This window comes from Sebastes umbrosus, chromosome 10 (assembly GCF_015220745.1).
Source record: "Sebastes umbrosus isolate fSebUmb1 chromosome 10, fSebUmb1.pri, whole genome shotgun sequence".
Lineage (NCBI taxonomy): Eukaryota > Metazoa > Chordata > Actinopteri > Perciformes > Sebastidae > Sebastes > Sebastes umbrosus.
This window is the reverse complement of record NC_051278.1, coordinates 34,408,427-34,430,754: the sequence shown is the minus strand read 5'-3', so window position 1 is coordinate 34,430,754 and position 22,328 is coordinate 34,408,427. Positions and strand designations below refer to the sequence as shown.

The window sequence follows — 22,328 nt, the reverse complement described above, 5'->3', positions numbered from 1 at the left end:
TATCATAGCCCAGAATTTTGCAAATAATCTTATGAACATATCCCCAAAACTGTGCAACTTCAGGGCAAAGCCAAAATATATGTGAATGGTCTACATTTTTGGCCCCACATCTTCTCCAGCATGGTTGTGCTACAGACAAGTATTTGTTTGTAATTTTGGGTGTTATATAAAATCGAATTACATTCTTCCAACAGTGTTCTCTCCATGTACGTTGAGATGTTGTAGACTGTTGTGTTCTCCAGATATGTAACCATTCATCATCTGTTATAGTGACACCTAGTTCTTTTTCCCATTTCAGCTTTACATAGGATGTTGTATTTCCCCTTCTCTCCATTAGGCACTGATATAATGTAGATATTATCCTATATCTTTTTGAATTATAAACTCAAATTATGATTCTTACTATCCCATTTTTATCTAAATTTACACACAATTTACAATGTCTCTGTCATAAAAGTCCCTTAATTGCAGATATCTAAAATGGTCCTGGTTGCTCAATGAATAGTTTTGTTTCAGTTCCTGAAAACTCTTAACATTCCCATCTTTTATTACTGTACATAATGCTGTTACACCAATTGGAATCCATTGTTTGAGTCTCTGGTCAAGAGTGCCAGGGATATAAATTTCTGTCATAGGCTATCCATCGAAGTAATCTGAGCTCCTTCTCTAATCCAAATTTCCGTACCAGTTTAAAACAAAATTCTAATTTAAATGGAGTGATAGTATCTACCTGGTCAAGAAAATCCTTTGCTACATATCTGTCCCCAATAAGGCTCTGAATTTCTCTTCCTTGTACATATCTCTCTAAATTTTTCCATTTTGCTTCATAATCCTTGGCGCACCAATAGATTATTGATCTAATTTGTGCTGCATTGAAATATTCCCTAAGGTTTGGCAAGGCCATACCCACCTTTATGTTTCCCAATCTGTAATGTCTCAAATCGGACTCTTGGCCATTGACCATTCCATATACATTTTGAAATAACTTTATCCCAGGTTCTAAATTGTTTCTCAGGAATTTCAATTGGTAATGACTGAAATAAGTAGAGGAGTCGTGGGAGTATATTCATTTTGATGGTATCTATTCGTGAACTGAAGTCCAGTGGGAGGACAGCCCACCTCTCAATATCATTCCTAATGTCCTGATCCACTTTGATATAGTTGGCTTTATATAATTTATCAGTTCCTCGTGTTAATGTAACGCCGAGATAAGTCATTTTTTTAGAACTCCAATTCAAGTTATATTTATGTCATATAGTTTATGATGGGTAATAATTCATTGTTAAAATCTGTGTTTTTTTTGCTAAATTCAATTTGTATCCAGAGTAGAAGCCGAATATCTCAGGTTGATTGGTTAATATAGGGAGGCATGTCAGACATGGGTCAGGGTCCTCTAAATAACAGATCACATCATCCGCAAAGAGCTCAATGATGTGTTCTTCATTTTACAACCTTTATCTCTTTAAAGTCTTTATTCTTCCTAATTGCTTGTGCAAGGGGTTCTATAAAAATTGCAAATAAAGTTGGGGAAAGACAACATCCCTGCCTGGTGGACCATTCTAATATTATACTATCAGTCAGACTGCCATTTATTTTTATCCTTGCCGTCGGATTTTGGTAAAGTGTTTTAATACATCGAATGGCCTTATCATTTAGTCCAAATTTCTCAAGTACCTGATACAGAAATGCCCAGTTTACACTGTCAAATGCCTTTTCTGCATCAAGACTTATTAAGGCTGCACTATTATTTTTGTGTTTGACATGTTCAATGATGTGTAGGGTTCTTCTTATGTTATCTTGGGTTTGGCGCCCTTTAATAAAGCCTGTATGATCTTCATCTATAATGTCATTCATGAAATGTTCATTTTTTTTGCTATAATTGAGGTGTAAAGTTTATAATCTATGTTTAATACTGATATGGGTCTGTAACCAGAGCAGGTCTCACTGTTCTTCCCCTTAGGAATCACTGATATAACAGCTTCCTTCCAGGATGGTGGGAGTTCACCATGTTCAAGTGTATAATTGAATGAAGACTCGAGTAGTGGTATAAGTTGTTCACTGAATCTTTTTTACCACTCAGTTGGTACACCGTCACTGCCAGGAGACGTATTTGTTTTTAGACTGCTCATTGCTTTCTTGATTTCTGTTCTTGTAATGGGTGAAGTCAAAAGGTCATTCTGATCTTTCCCAATTGATGGTAAGTCCGGTGTCTCTAGAAAAGCTCTCATTTCGTCAATGTTAGCAGACGGAAGCTGGCTATACACATTTTTATAGTAGCTCCTGAAGATAGTTTCAATCTCTTTTGGTTCATAGGCCATCTGATTTGTGAGTGTATCCCTTATCTTATGAATTGACCTACCTACCTTGCTTTTTCAGTCTTTTTGCTAACAATCTGGTTGCTCTAGGCCCCACCTCATAGTAGGATTGTTTTAGAAATATTGTTTTCTTTTCTATCTCTGTGGTTAATAATTTATCTATATTATCCCTGATCTCTTTAATTTTTGGTAGTAGTGTGGAGTCTTGTGTAAATTTATGTTGTTGTTCAATTTCAAGCAGTTTTCCTTTTCCTTCTTAAAGGCTTCTTCTCTAGCTTTTTTGATAGATGCTGTCTTGGCAATAGGCTTCCCTCTCATGACTGCTTTAAGAGCGTCCCACAAAATAGCGGGGTTAACCTCTCCATTATCATTTTCATTTTTATATGTTATAATCTCTTATTTGATCTCCTTGACGATTGATTTATTATTTAATAATCCCACATTTAATCTCCATAATGTTTTTTTCTCCTGTGATTTTAATTTTACTTTGAGATAAACTGAACAGTGATCCGATACATCCGCTCCTTCAATTTCACATTCCCTTACTCTGTATAGGTCTTTTTTACTCATAAAAAAATAATCAATTCTAGCATAGCTTTTATTAGGTGCTGAAAAATGTGTATAGTCCCTTTTAGAGGGGTGCAGTTCTCTCCAGATATCCACTATACCAAATTCTTTAAATATTGTCTTGATCATTTTTGTAACATGGTTGGCATTTTTCTTATTGTTTGTTGTGTCTATCTTACTATTCATCAAGATATTAAAGTCACCCCCATAAATTAATATTCCCTCCATTTCCAAGATAATGTTATCAAACAGGTATTTAAAGAAATGTTTTTCACTGTTTGGTGGGGCATAAACATTGAACAATGTCCTTCTTCGTTTTCCAGTTTTCCTTTCACAATAATATATCTGCCCTCCTTATCACTAATTTCTTTAGAACATTCAAATTTCACAGAGTTAGGAATGAGAATGGCTACGCCTCTTCTACAACCATGTTGGAATGAACTATAGAATGTATTTGTATAGCCAAACCTCTTAAGCTTCTCATTTTCCTGCCTAGACAAATGTGTCTCCTGTAAATATATAATCTGTGCTTTGTCTTTCCTTAATTTGGTCATTACTTTCTGACGTTTAACTTAATTATTCAGACCATTCACATTCAACGACAATATCTTCATGTTATGCTCTATCATTTCGATTATGGAGTCATGTTGCAATCCAAACCCAAACATAAAAAAAATATTTGAACTATTGAACGTCAACTGAACAAAGAACTTTGTGACTTCAAAAGCAAAGGATGTACTCTGCCATCCCTCGAGTTCCCTGTTGGTGGGAGGAGGGTAACATGCCTCATTGCTGAGGGGGCCCTCCCTAGTAGTGAGAAAATATCCACAAACTGGTATTCCACATATACTAGAAGTGTCCAACATTCAGCGCATACAACACTCCCTCCATCGGTTTCACAAACTTATTGGATTAAGTCATAAGACTTTTATAAGATGTGGCCCAGAGTTCGCATTTTTTTTCGAGTAATGTAGACCGTAACAAAAAAAAAGAAAAGAAAAAAAACAACAACTAGTTGTTATCTTTATCATTGTAACTCAAATTATTAAGAGGCACAATCTTAAAATGGCTATTGTATTAATAAGGGTTATAGAGCCCAGTTCAAGCTGAAATTAATGTTCAAGTTTAATTGGTAATAAAAAAAAAATAGTTGTAATAATTGAAATTATACCTTTATCTCAATAGGTGCCTCTTCCAAAACAGGATGTATTCCCAGACTCTGTCATAGAGGAATCTTTGTTCAATTCTGTCATGTTTATAATTGTTTGGACCACACTTATCTCTTTAGTCCCTTTTTTTTTTACGTTGTGGGCTTCGCATGTACTCCGGGAGCCTCTCTCTCGCACGCTGGGCCGCACCGCCTGTTGCGTTGGTACGTTTCCATGGCAACAGCTCGTTCAGGCGCTCCTCTATGATCCTCCCGTTGTTCTTCCTCCCTGTCACCGTCACCTTGACTCCGCGTTGATTCAGATCCCGGGCTGCATCTTCTGCACTATCGTAGATCCGCAGTCCGGAGTCCCAGTGCACTCGTATCCTCGTGTAGGGCGTCTGGTACTGGATCCCCTTCTCCTTCAGTACTGCTTTAATTGGTCCATATGCCTTGCGTCTTTCCATGATGTCCGTTGCGTAGTCGTTGTCAAAGTAAAGTCGTTTGCCGCAAAGTTCAATTCTCTGCTGCCAGGCTTTCTTAAGGACCAGTTCTTTAAAATGAAACTGTAGAGAGTTGACTATTATTGATCTCGGAGTGGCAGTCGCCGCCAGCTTCGGGACCAGAGCCCTTTGAGCTCGCTGGATCTGGAGCTCCGCTCCCTCAGGTAGTGTGAGTTGACTTTTAAACAACTCATTCACAAACTCAGCAACTGATCTCCCCTCTTTATCTTCAGGTACTCCATAAATACGGAGGTTATTTCTCCTGGAACGGCTCTCCAAATCAACTAGTTTGTCTCGCATGCCCGTGTTCTGTTTCACCACCGTCAACAGCGCGTCTTTCATCTCCAGGCAGGCTGATTCCAGGTCTGCTATTTCGGGTTTGTGCCTCCGCGATGTTAGCATTTTGACTCTGTAGCTCACGGAAAACTTTGTCTTTAAACTCTGTAAGATCTTCTTTCATAGTTTTCTTGACGTTGTTTTTGAATTCACTAAGATCCCGTCTCATTTCTTGTTTAAAGTCTTTCAGCTCTTTGGAGAGTCCTGACGTCAGGAACTCTAGTAGTGCATTTTGACTAGCTGTTGTGTTAGCTTCTTCTGCCGTTGCTTCCTCATTGTCGCCGTCGTCATTCTGGTCAGCGAACTCAGCCACACAGTTTTCTTGTGTTTTATTCATTTTCTTGTCAGTCTTATGACTCCTCTGCGATTTCCCTCCTTTCATCTTTAAGTTAAACTGGTTTTAATGCTGTTTTATATTGATAGAAGGTACTTTCAAAAAACGACTTTGAGGAGCTCACCACTACACGTCCATCTTGTTGTAGCGCCACCGGAAGTCCCATCGCAGACTTTTTGAGTAATCCTCCAAACGGACAAATCAACAAACCAACCAACAAACCAACAAACCAACCAACAAACCAACCAACAAACCAACAAACCAACAAACAAACAAACAAACCAACAAACCAACCAACAAACCAACCAACAAACCAACCAACAAACCAACAAACAAACCAACAAACCAACAAACAAACAAACAAACCAACCAACAGACCAACAACACAACGCCGGTGAACACATAACCTCCTTCCTAGACCTTCAGCCTTGACGGAGGTAATAATAGAAATTCAAAGATTTTAGAGAAAACCTGTTGTATTGAGTTAATATTCCTCCTGCAGGAGCTTTGAAGTTCACTTTCTCTGAATTTGAATATTAAGAATTAAAATGGACGAATGGAGTTTTAACTGAGATTGTATTCTACATATTTTATTGAGATGAGAAGTATTTAACAAAAATTGGGATGGAATTTATGAAACTTAGATATTCTACTACGTTGTCAATAAAAAAGATATAAGAATCTTTACATTTCATAACATTTTGAAACTTATTTCTGGAATACATTATCTGTGCAGATCAGTTAGTCATGCGTACTATAGGCCTACTCCCAAGTTTCTGATTTGCCATCTAGTAAAGAGTAGTGGATCTGTGGTTTAGGTCGGATTAACAACATAACCATAAAACCAAACACTTTCATCATTCATTAAAAAGATTATAATCGGGTAGAAACTAGTTTTATATGAGATATAATTTCCATTTCCAGTGTATAGAGTGTATAGAGTGTATGGTGTGTATAGAGTGTATGGTGTGTATAGTGTGTATAGAGTGTATAGAGTGTATAGTGTGTATAGTGTGTATAGAGTGTATGGTGTGTATAGAGTGTATGGTGTGTATAGAGTGTATAGAGTGTATAGTGTGTATGGTGTGTATAGAGTGTATGGTGTGTATAGAGTGTATAGTGTGTATAGAGTGTATAGAGTGTATAGTGTGTGTATAGAGTGTATAGAATGTATAGAGTGTATGGTGTGTATAGAGTGTATGGTGTGTATAGTGTGTATAGAGTGTATAGAGTGTATGGTGTGTATAGAGTGTATAGAGTGTATTGAGTGTATAGAGTGTATAGAGTGTATAGTGTGTATAGAGTGTATAGCGTGTATAGAGTGTATGGCGTGTATAGAGTGTATAGCGTGTATAGAGTGTATGGTGTGTATAGTGTGTATAGAGTGTATAGAGTGTATAGAGTGTATAGAGTGTATGGAGTGTATAGCGTGTATAGAGTGTATGGCGTGTATAGAGTGTATGGCGTGTATAGAGTGTATGGTGTGTATGGTGTGTATAGAGTGTATGGTGTGTATAGAGTGTATAGAGTGTATAGAGTGTATAGAGTGTATAGTGTGTATAGAGTGTATAGTGTGTATAGAGTGTATAGTGTGTATAGAGTGTATAGAGTGTATGGTGTGTATAGTGTGTATAGAGTGTATAGAGTGTATAGTGTGTATAGAGTGTATAGTGTGTATAGAGTGTATGGTGTGTATAGAGTGTATGGTGTGTATAGAGTGTATAGAGTGTATAGTGTGTATGGTGTGTATAGAGTGTATGGTGTGTATAGAGTGTATAGTGTGTATAGAGTGTATAGAGTGTATAGTGTGTATAGAGTGTATAGAATGTATAGAGTGTATGGTGTGTATAGAGTGTATGGTGTGTATAGTGTGTATAGAGTGTATAGAGTGTATGGTGTGTATAGAGTGTATAGAGTGTATTGAGTGTATAGAGTGTATAGAGTGTATAGTGTGTATAGAGTGTATAGCGTGTATAGAGTGTATGGCGTGTATAGAGTGTATGGCGTGTATAGAGTGTATGGTGTGTATAGTGTGTATAGAGTGTATAGAGTGTATAGAGTGTATAGAGTGTATGGAGTGTATAGCGTGTATAGAGTGTATGGCGTGTATAGAGTGTATGGCGTGTATAGAGTGTATGGTGTGTATGGTGTGTATAGAGTGTATGGTGTGTATAGAGTGTATAGAGTGTATAGAGTGTATAGAGTGTATAGTGTGTATAGAGTGTATAGTGTGTATAGAGTGTATAGTGTGTATAGAGTGTATAGAGTGTATGGTGTGTATAGTGTGTATAGAGTGTATAGAGTGTATAGTGTGTATAGAGTGTATAGTGTGTATAGAGTGTATGGTGTGTATAGAGTGTATGGTGTGTATAGAGTGTATAGTGTGTATAGAGTGTATAGAGTATATAGAGTGTATGGTGTGTATAGAGTGTATAGAGTGTATGGTGTGTATAGAGTGTATAGTGTGTATAGAGTGTATAGAGTGTATGGTGTGTATAGAGTGTATAGTGTGTATAGAGTGTATAGAGTGTATAGAGTGTATAGAGTGTATAGTGTGTATAGAATGTATAGAGTGTATGGTGTGTGTATAGAGTGTAAAGTGTGTATAGAGTGTATAGAGTGTATAGTGTGTATAGAGTGTATAGAGTGTATGGTGTGTATAGAGTGTATGGTGTGTATAGAGTGTATAGAGTGTATAGAGTGTATAGAGTGTATAGTGTGTATAGAGTGTATAGTGTGTATAGAGTGTATGGTGTGTATAGTGTGTATAGAGTGTATAGAGTGTATAGTGTGTATAGAGTGTATAGTGTGTATAGAGTGTATGGTGTGTATAGAGTGTATGGTGTGTATAGAGTGTATAGTGTGTATAGAGTGTATAGAGTATATAGAGTGTATGGTGTGTATAGAGTGTATAGAGTGTATGGTGTGTATAGAGTGTATAGTGTGTATAGAGTGTATAGAGTGTATAGAGTGTATAGTGTGTATAGAATGTATAGAGTGTATGGTGTGTATAGAGTGTAAAGTGTGTATAGAGTGTATAGAGTGTATAGTGTGTATAGAGTGTATAGAGTGTATGGTGTGTATAGAGTGTATGGTGTGTATAGTGTGTATAGAGTGTATAGTGTGTATAGAGTGTATAGAGTGTATAGAGTGTATAGAGTGTATAGTGTGTATAGAGTGTATAGAGTGTATGGTGTGTATAGAGTGTATGGTGTGTATAGAGTGTATGTTGTGTATGTTGTGTATAGAGTGTATAGAGTGTATAGAGTGTATAGTGTGTATAGAGTGTATAGAATGTATAGAGTGTATGGTGTGTATAGAGTGTATGGTGTGTATAGTGTGTATAGAGTGTATAGTGTGTATAGAGTGTATAGTGTGTATAGAGTGTATAGAATGTATAGAGTGTATGGTGTGTATAGAGTGTATGGTGTGTATAGTGTGTATAGAGTGTATAGAGTGTATGGTGTGTATAGAGTGTATAGAGTGTATAGAGTGTATAGAGTGTATAGTGTGTATAGAGTGTATAGCGTGTATAGAGTGTATGGCGTGTATAGAGTGTATGGCGTGTATAGAGTGTATGGTGTGTATAGTGTGTATAGAGTGTATAGAGTGTATAGAGTGTATAGAGTGTATGGAGTGTATAGCGTGTATAGAGTGTATGGCGTGTATAGAGTGTATAGAATGTATAGAGTGTATGGTGTGTATAGAGTGTATGGTGTGTATAGTGTGTATAGAGTGTATAGAGTGTATGGTGTGTATAGAGTGTATAGAGTGTATTGAGTGTATAGAGTGTATAGAGTGTATAGTGTGTATAGAGTGTATAGCGTGTATAGAGTGTATGGCGTGTATAGAGTGTATGGCGTGTATAGAGTGTATGGTGTGTATAGTGTGTATAGAGTGTATAGAGTGTATAGAGTGTATAGAGTGTATGGAGTGTATAGCGTGTATAGAGTGTATGGCGTGTATAGAGTGTATGGCGTGTATAGAGTGTATGGTGTGTATGGTGTGTATAGAGTGTATGGTGTGTATAGAGTGTATAGAGTGTATAGAGTGTATAGAGTGTATAGTGTGTATAGAGTGTATAGTGTGTATAGAGTGTATAGTGTGTATAGAGTGTATAGAGTGTATGGTGTGTATAGTGTGTATAGAGTGTATAGAGTGTATAGTGTGTATAGAGTGTATGGTGTGTATAGAGTGTATGGTGTGTATAGAGTGTATAGTGTGTATAGAGTGTATAGAGTATATAGAGTGTATGGTGTGTATAGAGTGTATAGAGTGTATGGTGTGTATAGAGTGTATAGTGTGTATAGAGTGTATAGAGTGTATGGTGTGTATAGAGTGTATAGTGTGTATAGAGTGTATAGAGTGTATAGAGTGTATAGAGTGTATAGTGTGTATAGAATGTATAGAGTGTATGGTGTGTGTATAGAGTGTAAAGTGTGTATAGAGTGTATAGAGTGTATAGTGTGTATAGAGTGTATAGAGTGTATGGTGTGTATAGAGTGTATGGTGTGTATAGAGTGTATAGAGTGTATAGAGTGTATAGAGTGTATAGTGTGTATAGAGTGTATAGTGTGTATAGAGTGTATGGTGTGTATAGTGTGTATAGAGTGTATAGAGTGTATAGTGTGTATAGAGTGTATAGTGTGTATAGAGTGTATGGTGTGTATAGAGTGTATGGTGTGTATAGAGTGTATAGTGTGTATAGAGTGTATAGAGTATATAGAGTGTATGGTGTGTGTATAGAGTGTATAGAGTGTATGGTGTGTATAGAGTGTATAGTGTGTATAGAGTGTATAGAGTGTATAGTGTGTATAGAATGTATAGAGTGTATGGTGTGTATAGAGTGTAAAGTGTGTATAGAGTGTATAGAGTGTATAGTGTGTATAGAGTGTATAGAGTGTATGGTGTGTATAGAGTGTATGGTGTGTATAGTGTGTATAGAGTGTATAGTGTGTATAGAGTGTATAGAGTGTATAGAGTGTATAGAGTGTATAGTGTGTATAGAGTGTATAGAGTGTATGGTGTGTATAGAGTGTATGGTGTGTATAGAGTGTATGTTGTGTATGTTGTGTATAGAGTGTATAGAGTGTATAGAGTGTATAGTGTGTATAGAGTGTATAGAATGTATAGAGTGTATGGTGTGTATAGAGTGTATGGTGTGTATAGTGTGTATAGAGTGTATAGTGTGTATAGAGTGTATAGAGTGTATAGTGTGTATAGAGTGTATAGTGTGTATAGAGTGTATAGAGTGTATGGTGTGTATAGAGTGTATGGTGTGTATAGTGTGTATAGAGTGTATGGTGTGTATAGAGTGTATAGTGTGTATAGAGTGTATGGTGTGTATAGAGTGTATAGAGTGTATGGTGTGTATAGTGTGTATAGAGTGTATGGTGTGTTTAGAGTGTATAGTGTGTATACAGTGTATGGTGTGTATAGAGTGTATGGTGTGTATAGAGTATATGGTGTGTATAGTGTGTATAGAGTGTATAGAGTGTATAGAGTGTGTAGTGTGTATAGAGTGTATAGAGTGTATAGAGTGTATAGAATGTATAGAGTGTATAGTGTGTATAGAGTGTATAGAGTGCATAGAGTGTATGGTGTGTATAGAGTGTATAGAGTGTATGGTGTGTATAGAGTGTACAGTGTGTACAGTGTGTATAGAGTGTATAGTGTGTATAGTGTGTATAGTGTGTATAGAGTGTATAGAGTGTATAGTGTGTATAGAGTGTATAGTGTGTATAGTGTGTATAGAGTGTATAGAGTGTATAGAGTGTATAGTGTGTATAGAGTGTATAGAGTGTATAGAGTGTATGGTGTATATAGTGTGTATAGAGTATATGATGTGTATGGTGTGTATGGTGTGTGTATAGAGTGTATAGTGTGTATAGAGTGTATAGTATGTATAGAGTGTATAGTGTGTATAGAGTGTATGGTGTGTATAGAGTGTATGGTGTGTATAGTGTGTATGGTGTGTATAGAGTGTATGGTGTGTATAGAGTGTATAGAGTGTATAGTGTGTATGGTGTGTATAGAGCAGGGGTCTCAAACTCGCGGCCCGCGGGCCAATTGCGGCCCGCAAGACGATATTTTGTGGCCCCCACTTTGATATGAAAGTTTAATGTTAGTGCGGCCCGCAAATTTTTTTTTTTTTTTTTTTTTTGGGGGCATTTTTTCATTTTTATTGACAGGACAGTGGATAGAGTCTTGGAAAGGGGGGAGAGAGAGAGTGGATGCGGAAAGGGCCACAGGCCGGATTTGAACCCGGGCCGCCGCGGTCAGGACCAAATCTTGTTACATGGGCGCCCGCTCTACCAACTGAGCTAACCAGACGCCCTCGGCCCGCGAGTTTTATGTGAATGGCAGTTTGCCGTGTAAGGTCCCTTTGTTGCGCGAGCCCGGGCTGAACGAACCTACCAATCACAGCGGGGTATATGGCTCCCGGGGGCGGGCAATCGGCCGGGCTTGATGCAAGCAGAGAAACATTTCACAACAACTATGGCGGCGCCCGTGTAACATCGCATAAGCTTGATTAAAGCTTGATTTATACTTCTGCGTTGAATCGACGCCGTAGCCTGACGTGCACCTCTCCAGACATGTAACTACACGTCGCGGCGACGCAGACCGCAACAGCTGTGATTGGTCCAGTCTCTCAGCGATGCTGAGCGGCCAGGACCCCGGACAACCACAGAAAGTTCTACTTCTCTCTGCCTCCATCTTTTCAATGTTTGTTCACACAAATCCACTCAGATATATTTTCTCTTTTCGGCGTTACAGTAATGTCAGTAAAAGTTCTGTGGTTCAACAGTTATTAGCTCCAACTCCGCTCAGTTTCTGTTTGTAGTACAAGAAGAAGAAGGAAACTCATAGAGACGCCGCCGCCAACTAGCAGTTTGGTGGTGTAATTGCAGAGCAACACAAACACAGCAGGCACAACTTTATTGCGGAGTGACACCAAGTGGAATGAATATATATCTTGTCACACAGTCCCAATCATGTCTTTTTCAAAGCCTGCAGTGAAGAGAAAGGTTGGTGACGAGCACAGACAATTTCAGGAAAAGTGGGAGACGCAATAGAGGCCATGTTCAGAAGAACCGTTCATGTTCTTCAATGTTCCATTCATGTTCAGGACAGTTCATGTTCAGAAGAACCGTTCATGTTCAGAAGAACCCATTCAAGTTAAAGAACTGTTAATAATGACGTTTGAGAAGATTGTTTTTTTTTTAACAAAGCTTTTTTTGTGGAATACCTGATGCGGCCCAGCCTCACCTAGACTCTGCCTCCAGCGGCCCCCAGGTAAATTGAGTTTGAGACCACTGGTATAGAGTGTATGGTGAGTATAGAGTGTATAGTGTGTATAGAGTGTATAGAGTGTACAGTGTGTATAGAGTGTATAGAATGTATAGAGTGTATGGTGTGTATAGAGTGTATGGTGTGTATAGTGTGTATAGAGTGTATAGAGTGTATAGAGTGTATAGAGTGTATAGAGTGTATAGTGTGTATAGAGTGTATAGCGTGTATAGAGTGTATGGCGTGTATAGAGTGTATGGCGTGTATAGAGTGTATGGTGTGTATAGTGTGTATAGAGTGTATAGAGTGTATAGAGTGTATAGAGTGTATAGAGTGTATGGAGTGTATAGCGTGTATAGAGTGTATGGCGTGTATAGAGTGTATGGCGTGTATAGAGTGTATGGTGTGTATAGTGTGTATAGAGTGTATAGAGTGTATAGAGTGTATAGAGTGTATGGTGTGTATGGAGTGTATGGTGTGTATGGTGTGTATGGTGTGTATAGAGTGTATGGTGTGTATAGAGTGTATGGTGTGTATAGAGTGTATAGAGTGTATAGAGTGTATAGAGTGTATAGTGTGTATAGAGTGTATAGTGTGTATAGAGTGTATAGTGTGTATAGAGTGTATAGAGTGTATGGTGTGTATAGTGTGTATAGAGTGTATAGAGTGTATAGTGTGTATAGAGTGTATAGTGTGTATAGAGTGTATGGTGTGTATAGAGTGTATGGTGTGTATAGAGTGTATAGTGTGTATAGAGTGTATGGTGTGTATAGAGTGTATAGAGTGTATGGTGTGTATAGAGTGTATAGTGTGTATAGAGTGTATAGAGTGTATAGAGTGTATAGAGTGTATAGTGTGTATAGAATGTATAGAGTGTATGGTGTGTATAGAGTGTAAAGTGTGTATAGAGTGTATAGAGTGTATAGTGTGTATAGAGTGTATAGAGTGTATGGTGTGTATAGAGTGTATGGTGTGTATAGTGTGTATAGAGTGTATAGTGTGTATAGTGTGTATAGAGTGTATAGAGTGTATAGTGTGTATAGAGTGTATAGAGTGTATGGTGTGTATAGAGTGTATGGTGTGTATAGAGTGTATGGTGTGTATAGAGTGTATAGAGTGTATAGAGTGTATAGAGTGTATAGAATGTATAGAGTGTATGGTGTGTATAGAGTGTATGGTGTGTATAGTGTGTATAGAGTGCATAGTGTGTATAGAGTGTATAGAGTGTATAGTGTGTATAGAGTGTATAGAGTGTATGGTGTGTATAGAGTGTATGGTGTGTATAGTGTGTATAGAGTGTATGGTGTGTATAGAGTGTATAGTGTGTATGGTGTGTATAGTGTGTATAGAGTGTATGGTGTGTATAGAGTGTATAGTGTGTATACAGTGTATGGTGTGTATAGAGTGTATGGTGTGTATAGAGTATATGGTGTGTATAGTGTGTATAGAGTGTATAGAGTGTATAGAGTGTGTAGTGTGTATAGAGTGTATAGAGTGTATAGAGTATGGTGTGTATGGAGTGTATGGTGTGTATAGAGTTTATGGTGTGTATGGTGTGTATAGAGTGTATAGAGTGTATAGTGTGTCTGGAGTGTATGGTGTGTATAGTGTGTATGGAGTGTATAGTGTGTATAGAGTGTATAGAGTGTATAGAGTGTATAGAGTGTATAGTGTGTATAGAGTGTATAGAGTGTATAGAGTATGGTGTGTATGGAGTGTATGGTGTGTATAGAGTTTATGGTGTGTATGGTGTGTATAGAGTGTATAGAGTGTATAGTGTGTCTAGAGTGTATGGTGTGTATAGTGTGTATGGAGTGTATAGTGTGTATAGAGTGTATAGAGTGTATAGAGTGTATAGTGTGTATAGAGTGTATAGAGTTTAAAGAGTGTATAGAGTGTATAGAGTGTATGGTGTGTATAGTGTGTATAGAGTGTATGGTGTGTGTATAGAGTATATAGATTGTATAGAGTGTATAGTGTGTATAATGTGTATGGTGTGTATAGAGTGTATAGTGTGTATAGTGTGTATAGAGTGTATAATGTGTATAGAGTGTATAGAGTGTATAATATGTATAGAGTGTATAGTGTGTATAGAGTGTATAGTGTGTATAGAGTGTATAGTGTGTATAGTGTGTATAGAGTGTATAGAGTTTATAGTGTGTATAGAGTGTATAGAGTGTATAGAGTGTATGGTGTGTATAGTGTGTATAGAGTGTATAGAGTGTATAGAGTGTATGGTGTGTATAGTGTGTATAGAGTGTATAGTGTGTATAGAGTGTATGGTGTGTATGGTGTGTATAGAGTGTATAGAGTGTATAGAGTGTATAGTGTGTATAGAGTGTATGGCGTGTATAAAGTGTATGGCGTGTATAGAGTGTATGGTGTGTATAGTGTGTACAGAGTGTATAGAATGTATAGAGTGTATGGTGTGTATAGTGTGTATAGAGTGTATAGTGTGTATAGTGTGTATAGAGTGTATAGAGTGTATGGTGTGTATAGTGTGTATAGAGTGTATGGTGTGTATAGAGTGTATGGTGTGTATAGTGTGTATAGAGTGTATAGTGTGTATAGAGTGTATAGAATGTATAGAGTGTATGAATTGTGTATAGAGTGTATGGTGTGTATAGAGTGTATAGAGTGTATGGTGTGTATAGAGTGTATAGTGTGTATAGAGTGTATAGAGTGTATAGAGTGTATAGTGTGTATAGAATGTATAGAGTGTATGGTGTGTATAGAGTGTATAGTGTGTAGAGTGTATAGAGTGTATAGTGTGTATAGAGTGTATAGAATGTATAGAGTGTATGGTGTGTGTATAGTGTGTATAGAGTGTATAGTGTGTATAGTGTGTATAGAGTGTATAGAGTGTATAGTGTGTGTATAGAGTGTATAGAGTGTATGGTGTGTATAGTGTGTATAGAGTGTATGGTGTGTATAGAGTGTATAGTGTGTATAGAGTGTATAGAGTGTATAGTGTGTATAGAATGTATAGAGTGTATGGTGTGTATAGAGTGTATGGTGTGTATAGTGTGTATAGAGTGTATAGAGTGTATAGAGTGTATAGTGTGTATAGAGTGTATAGAATGTATAGAGTGTATGGTGTGTATAGAGTGTATGGTGTGTATAGAGTGTATAGAGTGTATAGTGTATGGTGTGTATAGAGTGTATAGAATGTATAGAGTGTATGGTGTGTATAGAGTGTATGGTGTGTATAGTGTGTATAGAGTGTATAGAGTGTATAGTGTGTATAGAGTGTATAGAATGTATAGAGTGTATGGTGTGTATAGAGTGTATAGTGTGTATAGAGTGTATAGAATGTATAGAGTGTATGGTGTGTATAGAGTGTATGGTGTGTATAGTGTGTATAGTGTGTATAGAGTGTATAGTGTGTATAGAGTGTATAGTGTGTATAGAGTGTATAGAGTGTATAGAGTGTATGGTGTGTATAGAGTGTATGGTGTGTATAGTGTGTATAGAGTGTATAGTGTGTATAGAGTGTATGGTGTGTATAGTGTGTATAGAGTGTATGGTGTGTATAGAGTGTATAGAGTGTATGGTGTGTATAGAGTGTATAGTGTGTATAGAGTGTATAGAGTGTATAGAGTGTATAGAGTGTATAGTGTGTATAGAATGTATAGTGTATGGTGTGTATAGTGTATAGTCTGTAGAGTGTATAGAGTGTATAGTGTGTATAGAGTGTATAGAATGTATAGAGTGTATGGTGTGTGTATAGTGTGTATAGAGTGTATAGTGTGTATAGTGTGTATAGAGTGTATAGAGTGTATAGTGTGTGTATAGAGTGTATAGAGTGTATGGTGTGTATAGTGTGTATAGAGTGTATGGTGTGTATAGAGTGTATAGTGTGTATAGAGTGTATAGAGTGTATAGTGTGTATAGAGTGTATAGAATGTATAGAGTGTATGGTGTGTATAGAGTGTATGGTGTGTATAGAGTGTATAGAGTGTATGGTGTGTATAGAGTGTATAGAATGTATAGAGTGTATGGTGTGTATAGAGTGTATGGTGTGTATAGTGTGTATAGAGTGTATAGAGTGTATAGAGTGTATAGTGTATATAGAGTGTATAGAATGTATAGAGTGTATGGTGTGTATAGAGTGTATAGTGTGTATAGAGTGTATAGAATGTATAGAGTGTATGGTGTGTATAGAGTGTATGGTGTGTATAGTGTGTATAGTGTGTATAGAGTGTATAGAGTGTATAGTGTGTATAGAGTGTATAGTGTGTATAGAGTGTATAGAGTGTATGGTGTGTATAGAGTGTATGGTGTGTATAGTGTGTATAGAGTGTATGGTGTGTATAGAGTGTATAGTGTGTATGGTGTGTATAGAGTGTATAGAGTGTATGGTGTGTATAGAGTGTACACAGTGTATGGTGTGTATAGAGTGTATGGTGTGTATAGAGTATATGGTGTGTATAGTGTGTATAGAGTGTATAGAGTGTATAGAGTGTATAGAGTTTATAGTGTGTATAGAGTGTATAGAGTGTATAGAGTGTATGGTGTGTATAGAGTGTATAGAGTGTATAGAGAGTATGGTGTGTATAGTGTGTATAGAGTGTATAGTGTGTATAGAGTGTATAGTGTGTATGGTGTGTATAGTGTGTATAGAGTGTATAGTGTGTATGGTGTGTATAGAGTGTATAGAGTGTATTGAGTGTATAGAGTGTATAGTGTGTATAGAGTGTATAGCGTGTATAATGTGTATGGTGTGTATAGAGTGTATAGTGTGTATAGAGTGTATAGAGTGTATAGAGTGTATAGAGTGTATAGTGTGTATAGAGTGTATAGTGTGTATAGAGTGTATAGTGTGTATAGAGTGTATAGTGTGTATAGTGTGTATAGAGTGTATAGAGTGTATAATGTGTATAGAGTGTATAGAGTGTATAATATCTATGGAGTGTATAGTGTGTATAGTGTGTATAGAGTGTATAGTGTGTGTAGAGTGTATAGAGTGTATAGAGTGTATAGTGTGTACAGAGTGTATAGTGTGTATAATGCAGTACCCATTCAAAACGTGAACAGGCTGAATATTTGGCCTGTGGTGTTGCTGCTTGAGAACCGCTCATACAAGCAACTTCCCACTCGACACTGAGCTTCCTTGGGTCCTGAGCAATACATCTGCCATGACATAGACCAACAGAAAGTGAATGTGTGTGTTAGAGCAGAGGAATTTGAGGTGGGTGTGATTTCTGGACTGGTATTTGTGGAATGACTATCAACTGATGCATTGTCACCTACAACCCTGTTCACCTTGCAGCATTCCACAGTTACGTATCATCTCTTTCCCTCTCTGTTTCTCTTTAATCGATCATCACCAGGGTTCTCACCAGAGGCCTGGACTACGAAGCAGGATTTGCCGTTAGTGAGGTAACTTCCGGGTTAACCCTTCAGGGTTTTCAGTCCTATGAAGGTGGTTCACTTCTTACCGGGGTAGATCACCATGGTAACTGATGCTGAACAGCTGACCTGCTCCGGAGCAGGTTATGTTCCAGATAAGAGATCAACTCGTATAAAAGCACCTCCTACTGACCAATCAGAGCTCAGTACGCGAATCGTATGGTAATATTACACAAATATGAAGAAGTTACAGTCATAATCAGACTAAAGACAACACAGTTTAAACTGACGGATGAAGAAGTTACAGTCATAATCAGACTGAAAACAACACAGTTTAAACTGACAGATGAAGAAGTTACAGTCATAATCAGACTGAAAACAACACAGTTTAAACTGACGGATGAAGAAGTTACAGTCATAATCAGACTGAAAACAACACAGTTTAAACTGACAGATGAAGAAGTTACAGTCATAATCAGACTGAAAACAACACAGTTTAAACTGACGGATGAAGAAGTTACAGTCATAATCAGACTGAAAATAACACAGTTTAAACTGACAGATGAAGAAGTTACAGTCATAATCAGACTGAAAACAACACAGTTTAAACTGACGGATGAAGAAGTTACAGTCATAATCAGACTGAAAACAACACAGTTTAAACTGACAGATGAAGAAGTTACAGTCATAATCAGACTGAAAACAACCCAGTTTAAACTGACGGATGAAGAAGTTACAGTCATAATCAGACTGAAAACAACACAGTTTAAACTGACAGATGAAGAAGTTACAGTCATAATCAGACTGAAAACAACCCAGTTTAAACTGACGGATGAAGAAGTTACAGTCATAATCAGACTGAAAACAACACAGTTTAAACTGACAGATGAAGAAGTTACAGTCATAATCAGACTGAAAACAACACAGTTTAAACTGACAGATGAGGAAGGACAGCTGGATTTATGCTGTGGGTGTTTACCACTTTGAATCATGTTTTTATATTTATTTCTTTACTTGGTCTTGAGTCCGTTTCACACCGCCAGAGACGGGACGCAGCTGAAAGAAGGATCAAATAGTCACATACGCCACAAACTTGTTAAAGGGCATAATGAAGTGTAATCAGTTCATCCAAAACACTTCTGAAAGCTATTTATATCTAGACGACTATATCTGACTTTTTAGTGTAAATCTTTTTATTACATTTTTCAAAGTACATAGTCAAAACAACATACCAAACAATATAAAGTGCACAACATATCAGACAAGTACATACGTAACTAAAATACTAGAGAAAAAGAAAAAAAAAAAAAAAAAAAAAAAAAAAAAAAAATTGTGGAACACTACTAAAATAACATACATTTATACATCCATACTTGTGTGAATGTGGATTTTGAGAGTGTGTGTGTGTGTGTGTGTGTGTGTGTGTGCGCGTGTGTGTGTGTGTGTGTGTGTGTGTGCACGTGTGGGTGGGGGATGGGGGGGGGGGATCAGGGAAGCCTACATCTGCTGTTTAGATACATAGTCATGTTCAAAGTAAAAGAGAAAAGGCCGCCACACTTTGAAAAACCTCTTAGATGAGCCTCTTGTTGAGTATCTAAGTTTCTCTAGCTTTAAATATGTCATTACACTTTCTATCCATTGAGAATGCGTCGGTGAATTGTTGGATTTCCACTGTAGTAGTATTAGCCTTCGCGCTAGCAGTGAGGAAAAAGCCACTGCATCAGCTTGAACCAATGACAGTGAGACTTCTGGAGGAGCTACCCCAAATATTGCAATTGTTGGGTCTGGCTGTATTTCTTTACCACAAATGTATGAAAAGGTTTCAAAGATAGCGGTCCAGAGTGGAACCAGGGCTGGGCAAGTCCAAAACATGTGATAAAGGGTGGCATCGTCTTGATGGCAACGGGAGCAAGTTGGATCTGTTCCTGGGAACATCTTTGCGAGTTTGCTTTTTGAAAGGTGGAGTCTGTGAATAATCTTAAATTGTAGTAATCCATGTTTTACACAGATAGATGTTGAATGGATCCGTTCAATTGCAAACCGCCAAACTTTATCTGAAATAACCGCTCCGAAGTTTTTACCCCATTGTTCCCTGAGATGGTTCAGTGAAGGCGATGCCACCCTTTGAATTTCACTGTACAGTCTAGATATCAGACCACGTTCAAGAGGATCCAAATCTAAAAATTCCTCAATCCAAACATTTGTCGGGCGAGATGGGAAGGAAACAAAAAGCTTTCTGACTAGACTGCGCACTTGCAAATACCTGAAAAAATGAGATTTAGGTATGTCATGTTCTCTAACAATGTGCTCAAAAGACATAAAGTTTTTATTTTGAAAAAGATCCCTTATACATCGTAGCCCCTTCCTGAACCATAACTGGAATGCAGAGTCTATTAATGAAGGTGGAAATAGCCCGTTAGATACGATAGGTAGCAAAGTGAGCGCCTGTTTATGTTTAAAATGTGACCTAAACTGGGACCATATTTTCAGTGAGCCATTTACAATGGGGTTGACTGTCTGCCTTTTTTTGCTGAGAGGTAGTGGTGCACAAAGCATTGATGGTAAGGATACTGGATTGCAAACAAATTGTTCCATCTCAGCCCATAATAGTCCTGTGCCCTCATAGAAATTTGATACCCAGTGAATAACTTTATGAATGTTGGAAGCCCAGTAATAATGCAGAAAATTTGGCAGTGCCAGTCCCCCCGCATCTTTCGGTCTCTCTAGATATGCTTTTCTAATTCTAGGAATGTTTTTGTTCCAAATAAAGGAAGATATGTATTTATCCAAACTCTTAAAAAAAGATTTTGCAATAAACACAGGAACATTCTGAAACAGGAAGAGAAGTCTTGGTAGAATGGTCATCTTGACGGAATTTACCCTACCCGCTAGGGAAATGGGTAGTAATGACCATCGGTTTAAGTCTTGTTTGGCTTTCTCTAATGCTGGCAACATATTACATTTGAACAAGTCCTTATATTTACGTGTCACCGAAACACCCAAGTATGTGAATTTGTCTCTAACTACTGTGAATGGGAACCGGTCAAAATCGAACTGCTGTACATGATCATTTATCGGAAATATTATACTTTTGGAAAGATTTATTTTATAACCTGATATTTTCCCAAATTTGAATATAATGTCCAGGGCTTTAGGGATTGATGTCTCGGGTTCGGAGATATAAAGAATAAGATCATCCGCATATAATGATACTTTATGGGTGTGGCCACCCCTGTTTATCCCCATCAAGTTTACCTCTTGTCTTATTGCTAAGGCTAAGGGCTCTATGGCTATATTAAACAAGAGTGGGGACAACGGACAGCCCTGTCTAGTACCTCTGTAAAGAGGAAAATAGTCTGATATAATCTTGTTAGTTCGGATACACGCTTTTGGAGAGGTATATATGACCCTGATCCAAGAGCAGAAAGTGGGACCAAAACCAAACTTTTTCAAAACTGCAAAGAGATATTCATATTCAATGCGATCAAAAGCTTTGTGGGCGTCGAGGGAGATTAGCACCTCTGGTAAGGGCGGTCCATTAGGGGAGTAGAGTATGTTAAAGAGTCTACGTAAATTACCAGAAAGTTGTCGCCCGGAGATAAACCCTGACTGGTCGGGATGAATTATAGAGTGAATGATGGAGTCAAGTCGTAATGCAAGGGCTTTAGTTAAGATCTTATAGTCATTTGAGAGCAAACTTATAGGCCGATATGAGTCACATTTCAAACGATCCTTGTCTTTTTTATGTAAAACTGAAATTATGGCTTGTGTCATGGTGGGTGGTAATAACTTCTTTTCAAGTACTTCTGCAAACACATCTCTCAAAATGGGGACCAGTTTAAGTGCAAATTTTTTATAAAAATCAATGGGAAACCCATCAGGTCCGGGGGCTTTTCCACTTTTCATTCCTATAATTGCAAGCTCAATTTCCCTAGCTGATATAGGCTGTTCAAGATTTTTTTTTTCCTTTTCACTAATTGGAGATAATTCTAGATTGTTAAGAAAAGTTTCTGTCTCTGCTCCACCACAAGACTCTGACGTATATAAATCCACATAAAATTTCTTAAATTGATTATTAATATCCAATTGATTTGTGGTTATACCATGAGGGGTTTCTATCTCTGCTATATATCCAGCTTCAGTAGCTTGTCTTAACTGGTGGCTGAGTAATTTACTGGCTCTCTCTCCATATTCGTATTCCCTCTGCCTGGATTTTAGATACAGCTCCTCTTCTGACCCTGTAGTTAATATATCAAGTTCTGTTTGTAATGCCACTCGTTCCATGTAGAGGTTGGTATGGGGATTCTGAGAGTGTTCTCTATCTACAGCATTTATTCTGGAGATGAGTTGATTGGTCCTTTCCACTCTTTTTTTATTCACATTAGCGTTATATGAAATTATCTGGCCCCGTAAAAAGGCCTTCATTGCCTCCCAGAGGGTGTGTTTACTTATGTCTGGTGTCTGATTAATCTCAAGGAAGAAGT

General features: G+C 37.5%; 1 protein-coding gene across 1 annotated transcript in view; it reads right to left on the bottom strand.

Moving 5' to 3' along the window:
• The window catches only part of piezo1 (piezo-type mechanosensitive ion channel component 1), a 175,050-nt gene that overhangs the window by 95,046 nt on the left and 57,676 nt on the right, over positions 1 to 22,328 (bottom strand).